Genomic DNA, 10,393 nt, shown 5'->3' with positions numbered 1-10,393 from the left:
TTAAAGGGGGGAAATTGTAGTTCTCAACTGAAGAAAAAAAGGAAACCTTGAAGAAAACAGAGAGACTCATAGCCTTGAGCTAGCAAATCACACCCGTCAAAATGCAAATGTATGGAAATGTGGGATTTGGTGGTCCTCTGAAATGCAAAGTATCAATAGAGATAAGTTAGGTGAGCTAAAACAACAAATCAGAAGTAGCCTGAGAGATAGTTTCACAAGTTGGCTGTGTATAAATAGTGGTGATTCAAATCAGGGGTGTGCTTGTTTTGAGAAAGATCACCAGGCACCTGATTCTGCAGAATTATATAATTAATTATTTAATTAAAAGATCTTCATGTGGATTCCGACTCTGTGTGCTTACCGGCCAGATACACTGGGCAAAAACCTATGGATAACAAGCTCACAACCCTGCACTTTGGGAGAGTGGGCTTCATCCTCAAGTATCTGCCTCATAGAGTCCTGTAGGTTAAAGCCCTGGAAGGAAGAGAGGCCTAAGAAAGCTGTCTAATATTCAAGGATCACCTTCTCCAAGCTCAAGAGTGATGCAGCCCAACAAAGAAGAAGTCAGGCAAAAATGCCAGAAGACCTGCATGGATGAACATAGAGCTCCTGTCTAAACTCAAACACAAAAAGAAAGCTTACAGAAGGTGGAAGCAAGGATAGGTAACCTGTGACGAATATCGAAAAATTGTCTGAGCAGCCAGGAATCAAGTTAAGAAAACTTAAACCCCAGTAGGATTGAATCTGGCCAGGGACATCAAGAGCAACAAGAAGGGCTTCTGTAAGTGTGTCAGTGGCAAAAGCAGGACAAGGAAAAATGGCCCAATCTTGAAGAAAATGGAAGACAAGATATGGAGAAGGCTGAGTGCTCAATGACTTTTCTTGTCTCAGTCTCCACTGGCAAGTGTTCTAGCTACACTGCCCAAGTCAAAGAAGGCAAAGGCAGGGATTGGGAGAATGAAGAACCGCCCACTGTAGGAGAAGATCAGGCTTAAGACCAGCCAAGGAACCTGAAGGTGCACAAGTCCATGGAACCTGATGAGATGCATCCAAGGGTCCTGAGGGAACTGGCAGATGAAGTTGCTAAACCATTACCCATCATATTTGAGAAGTTGTGGCAGTCTGGTGAAGTTCCCAGTGACCAGAAAAGGGAAAACATAACCCCCATTTTTAAAAAGGGAAGACCAGGGGAACTACAGGCTAGTAGGTCTCATCTCTGTGGCCAGGAAGATCATGGAGACAATCCTCCTGAAAACTATGCTAAGGCACATAGAAAACAGAGGTGATTGGTGACAGCCAACAAGGCTTCACTGAGGGCAGATTGTGCCTGACAAATCTGGTGGCCTTCTACAATGGGCTTACAGTGTTAGGGAATAAAGGAAGAGTGACTGACATCATCTGCCTGGATTTGTGCAAAGCATTTGACACTGACCCACAGAGATATCCCTGTCTCTAAATTGGAGAAACATGGATTTGATGGATGGAGCAGTCAGTGAGTAAGGAATTGTCTGGATGGTTGCATTCAGAAAGATGTGGTCATTGGCTAGATGTCCAAATGGAGATCAGTGACAGACAGTGTATCTCAGGTTATGCTATTGGGACTGGTATTAACATCTTTGTGAGACACATGGACAATGGGATTGAGTGCACTCTAGGCAAGTTTGCAGATGACAACAAACTCAGCGGTGTGGTTGACACACAGGAGGAAAGGGATGCCTTCCAGAGGGACCTTGATGAGTTTGGGAGTATTGGGCCTGTAAGAACCTCATGAAGTTCAACAAAGACAAGGGCAAGGCTCTGCACCCAGTTTGGGGCAATCCCAAGCACAAATACAGGCTGGTCAAGAATTGGATTGAGAGCATCCCTGAAAAGGACTTTTAGGTGTTGGTGGATGAAAAGCTCTACATGAGCTGGCAATGTGTACTTGCAGCCCAAAAAGCCAACCATACCCTAGGCTGCATCAAAATAAGTGGGCCAGCAGGTTGAGGGAGATGATTTTCTCCCTCTATTTTGTTGTCATGAGACCCCATCTGGAATACTGCATCCAGCCCTGGGCCCCCAGAATAAGAAAGACAAGGACCTGTTAGAGTGAGTCCAGAGGAGGACCATGAGAATGATCAGAGGGAGTGAGTACCTCTCCCTTGAAGAGAAGCTGGGGGAGTTGGGATTGTTCAGCCTAGAGAAGAGAAGACTCTGTAGCAGCCTTCCAGTACTTAAAGAAGGCCTACAGAAAAGATGGACAGGGACTCTTTATCAGGGAGTGTAGTGATAGGAGAAGGGTTAATGGCTTAAAACTAAAAGAAAGTAGATTTAGATTAGATATAAGGAATAAATTCTTTACTATGAGGGTGGTGAGGCACTGGAACAGGTTATCTGGAGAAATTGTGGATGTCCCATCCCTGATGTGCTCAAGGCCAGGTTGGATGAAGCTTTGAGCAACCTGGTCTAGTGGAAGGTGTCCCTACCCATGGCAGGGGAGTTGGAACTAGATGATCTTTAAGGTTCTTTCCAATTCAAACTATTCTATGATTATGACTTCAAACAAGCACATAAGCACAGAGATGAGGTATTCACTGTATTGCTACCTATTACAAAGGGAAGAATGACATAGAGGCACTATAACTCAGCCTTTTTTTATAGAGCTGAGGACAGGAGTGTTTGGAAAATAATGGAATGCAGTGCCACATTGCCATTTTAACAGCTCCATACTACCTGTTGCCAAAAGGAGAAAAAGAAGGCCAAAATGATAAAAGAAGACATTTGTTAAGGCAGACAGCATCATCTGATGCAAAGTAGCCACAGCCAGAGTATAACTCACATCAAGATATGATCAGTAAAACTGACAAGATCACTTACAAACAGTACAGTTAAAGGTGTCATCTTTTACCCTGTCTTTCTTTGAGCTATGGATTTCTGTAACAATGGATACTATGCTGGAAAAGCATTTTAAAAGGCCTGCCTCTGCCATACCCTTTCTGAGCTATCACAGACAAAAAACTTGAATGGATGGATATTTATATTTTCAAGTGTCACTTTTTAAATGAAATCTTTCACATTTCTGTCATTTCAAAAAAACTTCGTCTTGCACATTTGTCTGACATTTTCAAAAGTAACTAAGGCCCGCTTCTTTCGGAATTGACTTAGCTATGAGTTCTTAATGTCATGCAGCAATTTAGGTGCTGCAGCACAAGATAAACACCTTAGATTTTTGAGAAAACAAGAATCTTAACAAACCTTACAAGTGCTCTCCATGGGCAGAAATGTAGAGAAAAATGAGCAAAGAGAAGGAAATCTCCTGGAGCTGACTAATCTTCTGCTTCACCAGAAAAGCAACAGAATGTAAAAGATGTTCCTTTTCTTGCTTCTCATACATGATGAAAAAAAAGCAACATTAGACATCTAAGTGCTTAAATGACTCTCTAAAGTTGAGCTGTGTCACTGAAAATGCAGTTGTTTTTTTTTGGAAATCACCTCATTATTATACCCCGTTTCTTATGACAATAAATGAATAGCATTCAGTTAAATGTTAACTGCTAACTTACTGCAAAACAAGAATACAATCTCTTTACCAAGAGTTTTATTCTAGAACCACATGTGAGTTTGCTCCCACATTATCTCTACCAGTTCTACACAATATATGAGAACACGTTGTCTTGGCTAGTAAACTCATGACCTGTTTAAAGTAAAGATGGTGATGCTCAGGTTTGCATCTTTCCTTCAGCAAGTGGAATCAGTGTTGCCACACAGGAGTCACAATGTCTGCTAGAGATAACCACATGAGAAAAACAACAATCTCAGCCAGGAAGTTCAAAAGAGAACAATTTTTCAGGGAAGCTCCATAGATCTTGAGAATACTTCCTCAAGATACATCACATTTAATCTCCTGTCCCTACTTAATGTTCATTTATCAAAACAACATCAGGTCTTAGCATAGAGTTAAAACTGTCTTTGGTCCCTAAAATTAGTGTAGAGATTCTTACACAGTTATTACAGATGATCAACTCTTGTAAGAATAGAAGTTAACAAATTGCTTGCATTTCTCACCTCAGATCTAACTCCTGAAACTGTATCCAAAGCAATCCATCCAATCATATCCATCAAGACCAATTAGAAAATCAAGTTTCCCCAGCATGCAAGTGTCTGGCCCTTTACAGCCACCAGCAGAACAGGTACATCACAGAACTATTCCCTTCATTTACTACCCTGTTGAAATCAAAATGTTTGTATTTACACTTTTTATAGTGTGGGCATACATATGGATAAACGTAGACCTGGATCTAATGACAAGGTTCAACACAAAAAGTAGTCACAGGGAACAAGGAAAGAAATAAAAATCTGCATTATTTCAGAGACTGTCTTTACTTACTGGCAGAGCAAGGAAGGAGAATCATGTATTTTCCTGTCTGGGAGTAGGAGAAGTCTCAAGATATGTAAAATGCACTTACAGCTTAACTGGTGAAGAGACAAAACTATTAAAAGCATTAGAAGGCTGTTAGCAACACAGTCAGAAAGGATACATGATGAACACAAAAACAGATCCAAGTATCAGGGACTTTTGTAGGCACACACTTGTGCTTGCCTATTTGAGAAGACAATTATTTCTATGAAAGAAAATAAACAAACAAGCAAACAACACTGAGCACCAATTCCGGAGGAAGAGTGGTAAAATAAATGATGTATCTTTTGAAAACAGCTCTCTCTTATTCATTCTTCTCCCCATCACAGCTGCTGTGGGCAGGTCATCTTAGGTTATCCCTTTAGTCCTTGCGACTCTGGATATTTTTGGTGTTATGTACTCTTCTGTCAAAATTAAGCTCATACTCTAGCAAACTACCAGCCACAAAGCTTGCTTTGTTACCTTGATCCTGCAGATATGTGACTAGGACAAAATCAGTAATGGATCATCCTGTAAATTAAATATTCACATGACTCTAATATCTGAAAGAAGTTTAGAATTGAATGATTGTTAATTCTTTCTGGAGTATAAAGGAACTCTGTTCAAGGATTAAAAATCAGGGCAATAGGACAAGAGGGAATGCTTTCAAGTTGCGCCAGGGGAGGTTTAGGTTGGGAATTAGGAGAAATTTCTTCTCAGAAAGAGTAGTCAAGCATTGTAATGGGTTGCCCAGGGAGGTGGTTAAGTCACCGTTCCTGGGAGTGTTTAAGGAAAGGTTGGACGTGGTAGACGTGGACGTGGTGCTTAGGGATATGGTTTAGTGGGTGATACTGGTGGTAGGGGGATGGTTGGACCAGATGGAGTTTTTTTCCAACCTTAATAATTCTATGATTCTATGATAAATAAAAATATTTTCATCTAAATTATCTAAAAGGCTGCTAAATCTATAATTTTCACATAATAGTAAAAGAAGGAAAGATATGGAGAAGAAGAAAAATTTTGTCAGTCCCAGTCCATCACCAACATCTCATCACCTTTTGTCCTATGGCATTTTTCATCATGTACCTGTACCATCATTTTTCTGTACCTGTACTTATAGACACAAATTTCAACAAATATCAGTACCACTACTACTACTTTTGATACTGTCATCTACTCCTCTCTCTCTGTTTTCTTTTTCTCCAGTCCCTATGTACATCTCTATGACAGATGTGACGACTGAGTGTCTTACTTCTTTGCCTTCATGAGGCAGGTACTGAGAAGGTTTAAAAGGCTACATTTAATGTCATTTTCTGTAATTAACCACAGTTTTCTATATAGAATGGCATATATAGTAATGTATTTGTATTTTGATTTGTGTGTCAACACTTTTACATAAGCATGGTTTGTTTGTTTGGCTTGGTTTTTATTTCAAATCAATATTTATATGAGCTTTTAAAGCTATTTTTCTCTTAACTTAATCTTAATAAATACACATTTATTTCATAAGATTACTATTTCTATGTGCCTATACTAAAGCTATTTATAATAGTAAAATAAATAAATAAATATCCTACAAGAAATTATTGTACTTCCTTTTCCTGGTATCCCTTGCGGCAAGGATAACATTCAGATTACCCTGATTTGTATGAATAATCATAAATAAAGTATAGTAGCTTTCAAAAACAATCATCAAGCTTCAACCTGCCTTTATACAAAAAGTCTGCTGTGAATAATGGTGTACAAAAGTAATCTACCTCAGCAGTTTAACATTCTAAGTGAAATAATCAATTTGAATGACAATCTGTTATTCATCCATAAAGTTTATTAACCAATGAAAAAATAGACATTTCTCTACAATATAACAGTCACATTTCAGTAAGTGGCTTAAAACAACTGGGACCTCACAACCTTTAGATACAATTAAATATGTGTATGGCTAAATCAGCAGTAAGTGAAGTGTTTGAAGTCTATCAGAGTTGAGTGAAATAGCTACATAACTTGAAGCTATGAATAAAATGAAAAAAGGCAAAGACTTAATCACTAGACAATTCCTTTCTGGGTAGAGAAAATAAAATTGACAGCTTTTATTTATCCAAAGACCAGAATTAAGAAATTATCATTTCATAGAAACACTCTTTCAATAGATCATGGAACCTATTCCTTTGTATGGATAAATATGCCACATAGCAGTATTCATAAAAAATGGTACATGATAATGGAAATGGAAAAGCAAATATTGCTTATAAAGGTAGAGTCAGAGTCAATTTACTGTTCCAGGAAACGATTTTACTATATTTGATCCAGAAATGGATAAACAATTTCTATCCCCATTGCACTAGGAGGGTTTTCATGACTATTCTGCAAGTCACAAAATCCCTACATTAGGACTTTAAGAATATTGTGGTTAAAAATAAATAAATAAATAAATAAAAATAAAAATCCAGATACAATTTATTTAATAAAAAGCTTTCAGCCTTATGATGTTCTAAACCCATATTGCAAAACACTCTAACTGTTGTTTTGTTTGATGTCCCGAGAGACAAGCACTGAAAGAAGGAAGAAATAGCATGAACCTGTGGCCACAGCAGAGGCCTGTGGCACTCATAAAAGAAGCAGCACACTAAGATAGCATACATCTAAAATGATTTTTGTATCCAATAGCCCAGGAAAATAGCATTGCCATTGCTCATTATGGGCCATAGGTCTTACGTTAACTGTGCCTCCTGTTAACTCTGCAGGGCCCCAGTGTGGCCTGTTAGGTTTGTTATCAACTCGCTGGGTGAACTGAGTGTGGCATCGGGTTTGTCTTGTTACCTTGCAGTTTAATGGTGGGATAACAGCAAAGGATTTGAAAATGTGGGAATCGGTTGAGGAAATAAGCCCCAGAAGAGCTAACAATGTGCCAATGGGCTGTTATCCCTTGTTGAAAAAGTACAACCTGGACAGCTGGGAAAAGGCTGCTTTTTCTTTAGGACAGGCAGCAGCCGCTGAGCAAGGAAAGAAACAGTGAGCAACCTTGAAAGTAATGTCCCCCACAGGACTGGGCAGAGTGTAGCTTGGGGTGGAGGCCAAGGGCTGGGAATTCCCTCAAAACAACTGCCCTATAAAAATACAGGATCCTGAACTTGGGAGTGTTGAGGAGAAAGGAGGGATTTATTTCAGTTCTGGGCCTGATCACCTGCACCATGGTGACTGTGGCCACAAAGGATCATTGCTATCAGTGCTAGTTACACAGGTCAGCTCTGTTGTGTGAGGTAATAACAGCTAATACTGAGTATGATTGCTAAGTAATGATTGAGTATGTAATGGTAATGGTTGATAATGATAACTAACAATTTGTATTAAATTCGTTGTTAATGACTGCCAGTCTAGAAAAACTTTCTTTTACAGTTACAGCCATGATTTATCTTTTTTTTTTTTTTTAAAAAAAAAAAAAAAAAAAACAACAAACAAACATCCCCATCATGGTGATCTCTGACCCTCTAACTTTGAAATGTATGTGTATAGTATATGTATGTATGTGTGTTGTCCTGGTTTCATCTGGGATAGAGTTCATTTTCTTCCTAGTATCTAGTATGGTATTGTGTTTTGGATTTAGGATGAGAATAATGTTGATAACACACTGATGTTTTAGTTGCTGCAGAGCAGTGCTTACACTAAGTCAAGGACTTTTCCACTTCTCATACCGCCCTGCCAGCGGGCAGGGGGTGCACAAGAATCTGGAAGGGGACAGAACCAGGACAGCTGACCTGAACTGGCGGAGGGATACTCCATAGAGTATGGTGCAATGTTCAGCAATAAAACTGGGGAGAGTCTGGCTGGGCATCAGTCAGCAGGTGACGAGCAATTGCATTGTGCATCACTTGCTTTGTATATTCTTTTATTATTATTATTTACTTATTATTTTCCCTTCCTTTTCTGTCCTTTTTTTAGATTTTAGATGGGGGGAGGGTTGGAGGTGGATAGGAGAGGGAGTGAGTGAACAGCTGGGTGGTGCTTACCTGCCTGATGGGTTAAAACACAACACTCATTCACTTTTTTTTTTTTTTTTTTTTTTTAAGCAGTAAGGAGCTTGTTAACATATGAAAGGTACTGTGCATATGAACTGTATCTATCATGAGGGAACAGAATCATTACTGGGCATATTTCAGATATTGTAAATCTGTGCATCTTCACTGATTTCAAGGCAGCTATGCCTATGAGTAGGGCTTAATGATTATAGGACTAAGCCTAGATCAAGAAGTTGGCAACAGATTTGACAAAAAATGGATATGCTTGTAAGCATGAAGGATTTGACACAATTAAATGCTTATCTTCTGGACTACATTTTCTAGTGCATTTTGTCTGAGATTTTATGATAGACTTGCACAATTAGCCATCAGCCTTTCAAAGGTCAATACATAAGTAGTCCGGCACTATAGTCCCTCCTGATTCTCCTAAAACATCTTGTATGGAAGAACTTCAGGTCAGCAATGGGATTACATTTGTAAGCAAAGGGTTTAGCACAGTCATCACACAATTCAAAAATGTTATATAAATGATAACAGACTTAGGATGTTTTCACTTCAGATTCTATTCATATCTAAATTATTTGACTAACTCTTTCTGTAGTTTAATATTTTCCCATGGGAAGACACTTCAAGTGCTTTATTGAAAGCTAAATTAGGTCTCCCACTTCTCTATCTAGGAAATCAGTTATTTTATCAAATAAAGATACCAGTTTAGCTTGGTATCATTTTTTTTTTCTTAAAAAAGGCACATCATCTTTTAACTGATGTTTTGCATTTATTTTTATAACAAACTTATTTGTAATTTATTCAAAATTTTCTATTCCTATTTCTCTGGTTTATATTTTTCTTTCTATTAATGATAGTAGAATATTTATTATTTTCCAGCCATAAAATTATACTCCCAATTTGAAAGACCAGTTTGCCTAATAAAAAAATTAAATGTCTGCCAGTTTATCATTAGTCTGCAATGACAATCATTATCTGTCTTAATATGAGCACATTAAACTCTGTGTTCTGTTTCCTCCACAGATGCGGTAATTTCCATTTCTATTCTGCCATTGCCATTAGCCAACCTTTCTCTGATCCTGGATATACTTTGCTCTTACTGAAAGTGATGCAAAGTATTAATATTTTTTTTATTAATAATTTGAATAATTTTAACCACCTTCCCAGCTTCTTTGGGTCACAAGCTTATCTTCCCTTTCCCTCTCTCCATATCTAAAAGAAATTTAGCTATTTGTTATAATATACTTTGCAAATACTATCACAATCTGACTTTTGATAATTCTTACTTTTTTCGCTGATTTTCTGCCTTCAAAATTTTGACTTTTCCCTAGTGTCAGTGTCTTTTCTTCTATGCCCATCTACTTTTAAAATCTTTTTTTTTTTTTTTAATCACTTATTTACTCATTGACTCTGGCTTTTTACCCTGCAAGTGCAATTCTTACCCAGGATGCAAATTCCAATTATGCATATTTGATTGTAAGAACTCTAACTCCTTTAACTCTTCAATCCAGATAAATTTTCAAAATAATTTTCTTAAATATGCTTATTTGAAATAATAATTATATATTTTGGCTTATCATTTTATGCAGATTACAGAATCACAGAGTGGTTGAGGTTGGAAGGGATCTCTGGTGGTCATCTGGTCCATCCACCCTGCTAAAGCAGGGACACCTACAGCAGCTTGCCCAGGTCAATGTCCAGGTGGCTTTAGAAGATCTCCACGGAGGGAAGAATACACAGTCTTTCTGGCCAACCTGTTCCAGTGCTCCATCACCTACACAATAAAGAAATGTTTCCTGATGTTTAGACAGAACCTCTTATGTTCCAGTTCATGCCCATTGCCTCTAGTCCTGTCACTGGGTACAATTAAATGGACTCAGGTCTCTTCCCATGATTACCTATCCTATTTTCTCAACAAAACTAAATGTAAAATAGCACTTTCCTATATCAACAGTAAGATACATATATAGAGAGATACATATATATATATAAGCACCAA

Source organism: Anser cygnoides, chromosome 3, assembly GCF_040182565.1.
Source record: "Anser cygnoides isolate HZ-2024a breed goose chromosome 3, Taihu_goose_T2T_genome, whole genome shotgun sequence".
Lineage (NCBI taxonomy): Eukaryota > Metazoa > Chordata > Aves > Anseriformes > Anatidae > Anser > Anser cygnoides.
This window is presented reverse-complemented; position numbering follows the sequence as displayed.